Genomic DNA, 7,257 nt, shown 5'->3' with positions numbered 1-7,257 from the left:
CCTATGATTGCATTGTTGAGTTTGTAGGGTCAAACTGGTGTTTCTAATAAAACACACAGAGAAAACTCTCTGATTTCCTGACAAAAATTGTTTCATGCTTCCACATTTCTCTAATCAGTCATCATATCATGATTATATAGTGTTTCAGGTTGGAAGCTCATTAATTACTCTTCTATTGTTTTCTCTGCTTTGCCATTTATATTGTCTCTAAATGACCTTCAGTCTTGGGATCACATCACATCTTCTCTCTTACTACCAACTGTCCTGCACAGCTAGGATATCTTACAACCACACAGTTGCAAATATGACCTTTAGTCAAATATGTAAAATATGCAAACTACATTACATCACTTCTATATGTTAAAACTATCAGTGTTATCCTTTACATTAAAATGAAGTACAACTTTCTCTCCTGTCAGTAAGACATTAAATAACGATATGTCTATGTAAGTCTTTGGTCCCACCTGAAAGTTCTCTGTCCTGCATTTAGGTACTGCATATCTATGGACCATTTTTTTTCCTCAAAATCCCCTATTATGTCCTTATTCAAAGACTTTAGTACTTGCTGATTTTACTCTTTGGGATCTGATCTACCTCCATGCATTCTTCTATTCTACTGAGTTGGGCTTTCTACCAAAAGCCTTTTCTGATCAGGCCATTCTTTATACCAGTAACACCTTATTCCATTACTCTTTTCCATTTGCTTCATTGCATTTACCATGACGAGAGATGATCACACCAAATCTCACTTCTACATGGTTTAATCTTTCTATGTAAGGATGAAATTCAGTGAGAACAAGCACACTTCTCTTTGTTAACTCAGCTAAACTGTGTATTCCTAGTCCTTGCCAATATCATGAATGCTTCCCATTGGAAGACTATTTCCAGTGGAATAATAGCTTAGTTTACAGCCTAGAAATTCCCCAGAAAATACACAGAAGGTCAAGAGTAAAAAGAAAATCAAGTAGAAACTATCATACACACACACACACACACACACACACACACACACACACACACACACACATATATAATCAAGAAGAAGGGCATACTATCTTCAGAAATGGTCTTTATATGGTTTTTCAAATGCTCTCATAATCCCCAAGTCCTGAAGCCTTGAGTCTATTCCATAAGGAAGTCAAAACATTCTGAAACTATCTGGGAATCATTCACCATATTTCTTCAATTTCTTGCCTTACCTTCATTAAACAAGATTTAAAGAAACTGATGGAAATAGTATGTTTCCCACCGGTCAATCAGAGCTTTTGTGTATATGCTTTTTTATTACATTATTGTAGTTAAAAAATCAAGGAGAAATGTTGAGGCTCTCTCTCTCTCTCTATCTCTCTCTCTCTCACACACACACATGCACATACACACACAAATGGAGAGACAGAAAGAGAGAGAGAGATAGAAAGAGAGACTGAATTGTGCATTTATAATCCCCACAGTGAATACCAATAACCTCACTGAAGTGAGCGCCCAGTGGAATGATGACAGGGGAGAAGAGATATAACAGTATAACTCAAGGAGTATATGACCACTGTACAATATGTGACATTCTCCTAAAGTTCATAATTAATTAATTAATAAAAAGAATAGCACCAACAAAGAATTGGGGCCGAAATTTCAACAAAACACAGTGTATAATTGAATATGAAAGCTCATAGGAGAGTTACACATATATACATATCACATGCTTGTCACAGAGATGGATCAAGTTTTCAAGCTGTGCTCACAATTTGATTTCAGTGGTGAGAGAGTGCCTCTGTAAAATTAAGTTATGATGGATTCCATGTAACATTTTCAACTTAGTTTTATCAATGGTAGGCCTGCTGTCTTTTTTTAAAAAAAAAATTGGTTTATTATTTGTTTATTTATTTGAGAGCAAAAGACAGAAAGAGAAAGAGGGAGAGGGAGAGAGAGAGAAAGAGAGAGAGAGAGAGAGAGAGAGAGAGAGAGAGAGAGAGAGAGAGAGAGAGAATGGACATGCCAGGGTTTTCAGCCACTGCAAAGAACTCCAGACGCGACTGCCCCCTTGTGCACCTGGCTAACGACGTGGGTCCTAGGGAACTGAGCCTAGAACCAGGGTCCTTCGGCTTCACAGGCAAACCTTGAACAGCTAAGCCATCTCTCCATCCCAGGCCTGCTGCTTTTTAAGGACTAGTTACATAGCTGGATTTCCTGCATATGCTTTATTTTGTTTGTTTTATAAACTCTCCACGGATTATTATTTCATGAGGGGAGAAAAAGAAGACAGACAACATGTGGTGGTAAATTATAAAGGGAGGTTGGTGGATAAGGGCCCAGATCTTAACAGGCACTTGTGGGAAGACTCAGCAGTCAGTGGTGACAGCGGCTGAGGGCTCTTGGATTCGCCAGGCAGTGCAGGCTTTCCACAAGACCATCTATGGGGTAGCTACCTTGACACTCACTCTCAGAGGACAGCAGCAGCCCACACTCCTCACGCTTACAACAGCTAGTGTGGAAACTTCGGTCCAGTGTCATGATTCTCACCATCTCCTCCTGACCTGGTTTAGGCATGATGTCCCCACCACACACGGACTTGGGGACGGTGCCTGCCTCCTCTTCCTCTTCCTCCTGCAGGGCCAGTCAAGTTGCGATCTCCATACCCCCTTGATCTGGCTTCCAGTGGCTCCTATAGCCAGTCCCCCAGAATTCATCTTGGCCTGAGAGAAGATAGTGAGGGCCTGGGAGAGACTCAGAGGCCTGAGAGAGGACCCCCCACTTGTGTGGGCCACAGCCTCTGACAGGTTGAGCTACCGTCCCTTGCACAGATAAAGCAGGGCCAGCTGGGGTGCTGGCTGTAGCATAGGAGACTAGGGTGGGTCCCCCATAGGGGATGCTGTAAGCAATGGGGTAGAGACACTGGCTCCATTGAGCTTCAGTTATCCAGAGTGGTAATCAGGGGGTGGAGGGTCATAGACCTGGTGGTCTGGTCTCTGTGGAGCATAACCCAAACCCCATCCAGCTCTGCCAGCATTCTGGGCATCGAATATATCTCAGCATCCAAATTCCCAGGGCGGAGGATATTCCTGTCTGGTGGGAGGCCCTGAAGATGTTCGGGTGCTCCATAAGACCCCACATCAACTAGCCCTTGTTCCTCTGATCCTGTTGGGGGATAGTAACACTGCTCAGGATGGAGAGGCAAAAATTGAATTTGGGATGGGGCTGGTGTCCTGCTCCATAGGCCTGTGGGGGCCACAGGGCCTATTGGGAAAGAGCTCTCCACTGAGGAGCTCTAGAGGGCTCCTGATACTTGAAAGGGAATCTAGCTGGGCCCTGACATGGCCTGGAATGGACGCCTCCAGACATCGACTAAGGGCCCCATGGAGCCCTGGCCCATGGCCTTGACCAAGTCTCTTCTTCAGTCCCACACCTCTTATGGGACTTCTGGAAACTTTTTCTGCTTTCCCTCTCTCTTCTTCCATCTGCATACATATTTTAATGGCTCCTAGTTACAGAGATATTGCAAGTTGTGTATTTATTTGGGAATAAGTCTTAAGATATTTTAAAAATCTATTTCCTTGTCTTTATCCCTTCCATTCAAAAGAAGGCCTCATATTTATCCACAAGGCTGAGTATAAATGGAAAATAAAGACCTTGCAAAAGTCTGGTCTGGCCAGGAGGTTTCAGTCTCCTGATAGTGACTTGCCATGCTGTACATGTGGGACACATCAAAGTCTGGAGTTATGCCTCATATTCCAGATGACCTGGAGTAGCTTATTTTTCTCTTTCTGAGAAGCCATGTTCTAGTCAGGGTACATAGATGAGCCATCACTTTCTGGAATCCCACACAAACCTGGCATGTCTAAAATCCTGGTGTCTCTTTTGAAACAGGCTTCTTCATAGATTCACTCAATAACTTCTTGGGGCTCTTTATAGGAAATCTGCCCATGACCCTCATTGCCTGCTTCCAGTGGCTTTATGGAACTTTGGTGCAAGCCTATATGTCTCTTGGAACTCTCATTTTCCATGCCTGCAAAACTAGCCATAGGGATAAAGCTGCTAAATTCTAATGCCAGGTTGAGGTGAAGCCTGTCTGTCTTCTGGCATAGCTGTAGTGGCTTCCCTGTGTTCTTTGGCAGATCAACATGGGCTGCAAGTCCACTGAGAAATCCTGCTGGAGCTGAGCTTCATGAGATCCCAGTGGTTGAGTGATCATTTAAGTTCATGAGCTACTAGGGTTTTGTTAAGGAAGTCTTTTCCCATTCCTATATCTTGGAACATATCTCCTGTTTCTTCTTCCAGTAGTATCAGAGTTTTGGGTCTTATATTAAGGTTTTTGATCCATTTGGATTTGACTTTTTTGCATGGTGAGATATGTGGGTCTAACTTCATTTTTCTACCTCTGTTTATCCAGTTTGACCAGCACCATTTGTTGAAGATGCTGTCTTTTCTCCAGTCTACATTATTAGGGCCTTTGTTAAAGAGCAAGTAGCTATAGTTATTCAACTTAAAGTCAGTTCCTCAATTCTGTTCCATTGGTCTATATTCCTGTTTTTATGCCAGTACCATGTTGTTTTTGTTACTATGGCTTTTAATATAGCTTTATATAAGGTATATTGATGCCTCCAGTGGTTTTTCTTTTGCTGAGAATGTGCTTGGATATCCGAGGCCTGCCGCTACTCCATGTGAATTTTGAAATCGTTTTTTCTATCTCTGTGACGAATAATGCTGGGATTTTTTATTGGTATTGCATTAAATCGGTATATTGCTTTTGGTACGATTGCTATTTTTACAATATTAATTCTGCCTATCTAGGAGCATGGGAGATCTTTACGTCTTCTCAAGTCCTCCTCAATTTCTTTCTTGAGTGTTTTTATGTTGTCATATCATAAGTCTTTTACATCCTTGATTAATGTTATTCCAAGGTATTTATTTTACTTTATTTTTAAATTTATTATTTTTTATTAACAACGTCCATGATTATAAATAATATCCCATGGCAAAACCCTAACTCCCTCCACATTCTCCTTTGAAACTCCATTCTCCATCATATCCCCTCCTCCTCTCAATCAGTCTCTCTTTTATTATGATGTCATGATCTTTTTCTCCTATTATGATGTTCTTGATAGGCAGTGTCAGGCACTGTAAGGTCATGGATATCCAGGTCATTTTGTGTCTGGAGGAGCATGTTGTAAGGAGTTCTACCTTGTCCTACACTTCCTTTGGCTTTTACATTCTTTCCAACATCTCTTCCACAATGGACTCTAAGGCTGGAAGGTATGATAGAGATATTACAATGCTAAGCATTCCTGTCACTTCTTTCAAGCACCATGATGCCTTCTGAGTCACCCCAAAGTCTCTGACATCTGAAAAGAGAAGGTTCTCTACCAAAAGTGAGAGTACCATTAATACCTATGTATGAACATTAAGAGAAGTGCTTACTGGGTAGTTTGCCGAGCATAGTATATACATTTAGCCAGACAGCAGCAGACGTTACAACTTTAGGGCTCATGAATACCCCTGTTTTAAGTTTTCAGAATCAGGGTTGTATTCCATCCCATGGAGCAGGCCTCCAGTCCAATTAGAGGGCAGTTGGTTTCCACCATGACAGATGTGCCACTATTGCATGCATTGGCTGATTTGTCCTGGCTGGCAAAATATAAGGCTTGCAGTGTCCACTGTTGAGTGTCTTCACTGGTGATTTTTCTTTCTTCCATTGAACTGCATGCAGAATGGCTTCTTCCAGCTTTCTGTCAGCTGGTCTACATGGAGGAGGTTATCAATTCAGTTCCAGCAGGATTTCTCAGTGGCCTTGCAGCCCAAGTATATGGAGTCTTTAGCAATAGAGCCTTACCATTTATTCTTGGTGGGAAACCAAGGGCCTTTGAAAGGGTCTGTAATGTTTTGGGGGCATCAGGGAGCTCCCTGGCCAACCACTCACTGGAAGTTTTCCCATCCCTGGCACAGAAAATTTTCTAGAAACTATCTACAACTCCTGAGTGTTCCATTGTTCAAAAAAGTAGGTTTCCATATGATTTATTTATAACCTCTTAGAATTTGATTAGCCCTCTCTCCACCTTTCCTTTATTCATTCTCTTCACCTGACCTTACTTGGGCCTCTTCACCCCCATTAATCTATTCTTTTACTTATATATATACAATACCATCGTATTAAGTACTCCCCCCTCCCTTCCTTTCTCTTCACTTTATATCTATTTTCTAGCTTACTGGCCTCTGCTACTGAGTTTTCTTTCTACTCACAGAGAAGTCCAATTATCTGTAGCTAGATTCCACATATGAGAGAGAACATGTGACGCTTGGCTTTCTGGGCCTGGATTACCTCACTTAGTATAATACTTTCCAGGTCCATCCATTTTTCTGCAAATTTCATAACTTCATTTTTCTTTACTGCTGAGTAGAACTCCGTTGTATAAATGTGCCACATCTTCATTATCCACTCATCTGTTGAGGGACATCTAGGCTGGTTCCATTTCCCAGCTATTGTGACTTGATTGGCAATAAACATGGTTGAGCAAGTATCTCTAAAGTAATGAGATGAGTCCCAAGGATATATGCCTAGGAGTGCTATAGCTGGGTCATATGGTAGATCTATTTTTACCTGTCTTAAAACCTCCACACTGATTTTCACAATGGCTGGACCAGATTGCATTCCCACCAACAGTGTAGAGGGTTCCTTTTTTTACACATCCTTGCCAGCATTTGGCTGGTCATTTGATTTCTCATGATGGTAGGCAATATGACAGGAGTGAGATGGAACCTAAACATAGTTTTAATCTACATTTCCCTGATAACTAGGGAAATACAACTTTTTTTTTTTTTAGGTGCTTATATGCCATCTGTATTTTTCTTTTGAGGCCTCTCTATTTAGTTTCATAGCCCATTTTTTAATTGGGTTGTTTGATTTCTTATTATTTATATTTTTGAGTTCTTTGTATATCCTAGTTATTAGTCCTCTATCAGATGTATAGCTGGCAAAGAATTTTTCTCATTCTGTAGGTTGCATCTTTGCTTTATTCACAGTGTCCTTTGCCATACAAAATCTTTGTAATTTCATGAGCTCCCTGTGGTTAATCTGTGGCTTTATTGCCTGAGCACTTGATTATATTCAGAAAGTCTTTGCCGAGACCAATATGTTGAAAGGTTTTCCTCTACTTTTTCTTCTAGCAGTTTCAGACTTTCAGGTCTGATATTAATGTCTATAATCCATTTAGACTTAATTCTTGTGCATGGGGAGAGAGAAGGATCTTATTTCATCCTTCTACAGTT

The 7,257-nt window shown here is 41.1% G+C and overlaps 1 pseudogene; it reads right to left on the bottom strand.

Moving 5' to 3' along the window:
• Positions 1 to 2,536: 2,536 nt before the first annotated feature.
• Positions 2,537 to 3,336, bottom strand: LOC101597123 (annotated as a pseudogene).
• Between the last annotated feature and the right edge of the window lie 3,921 nt (positions 3,337 to 7,257).

This window comes from Jaculus jaculus, chromosome 8 (assembly GCF_020740685.1).
Source record: "Jaculus jaculus isolate mJacJac1 chromosome 8, mJacJac1.mat.Y.cur, whole genome shotgun sequence".
Taxonomy (NCBI): Eukaryota; Metazoa; Chordata; class Mammalia; order Rodentia; family Dipodidae; genus Jaculus; species Jaculus jaculus.
This window is presented reverse-complemented; position numbering and strand designations above follow the sequence as displayed.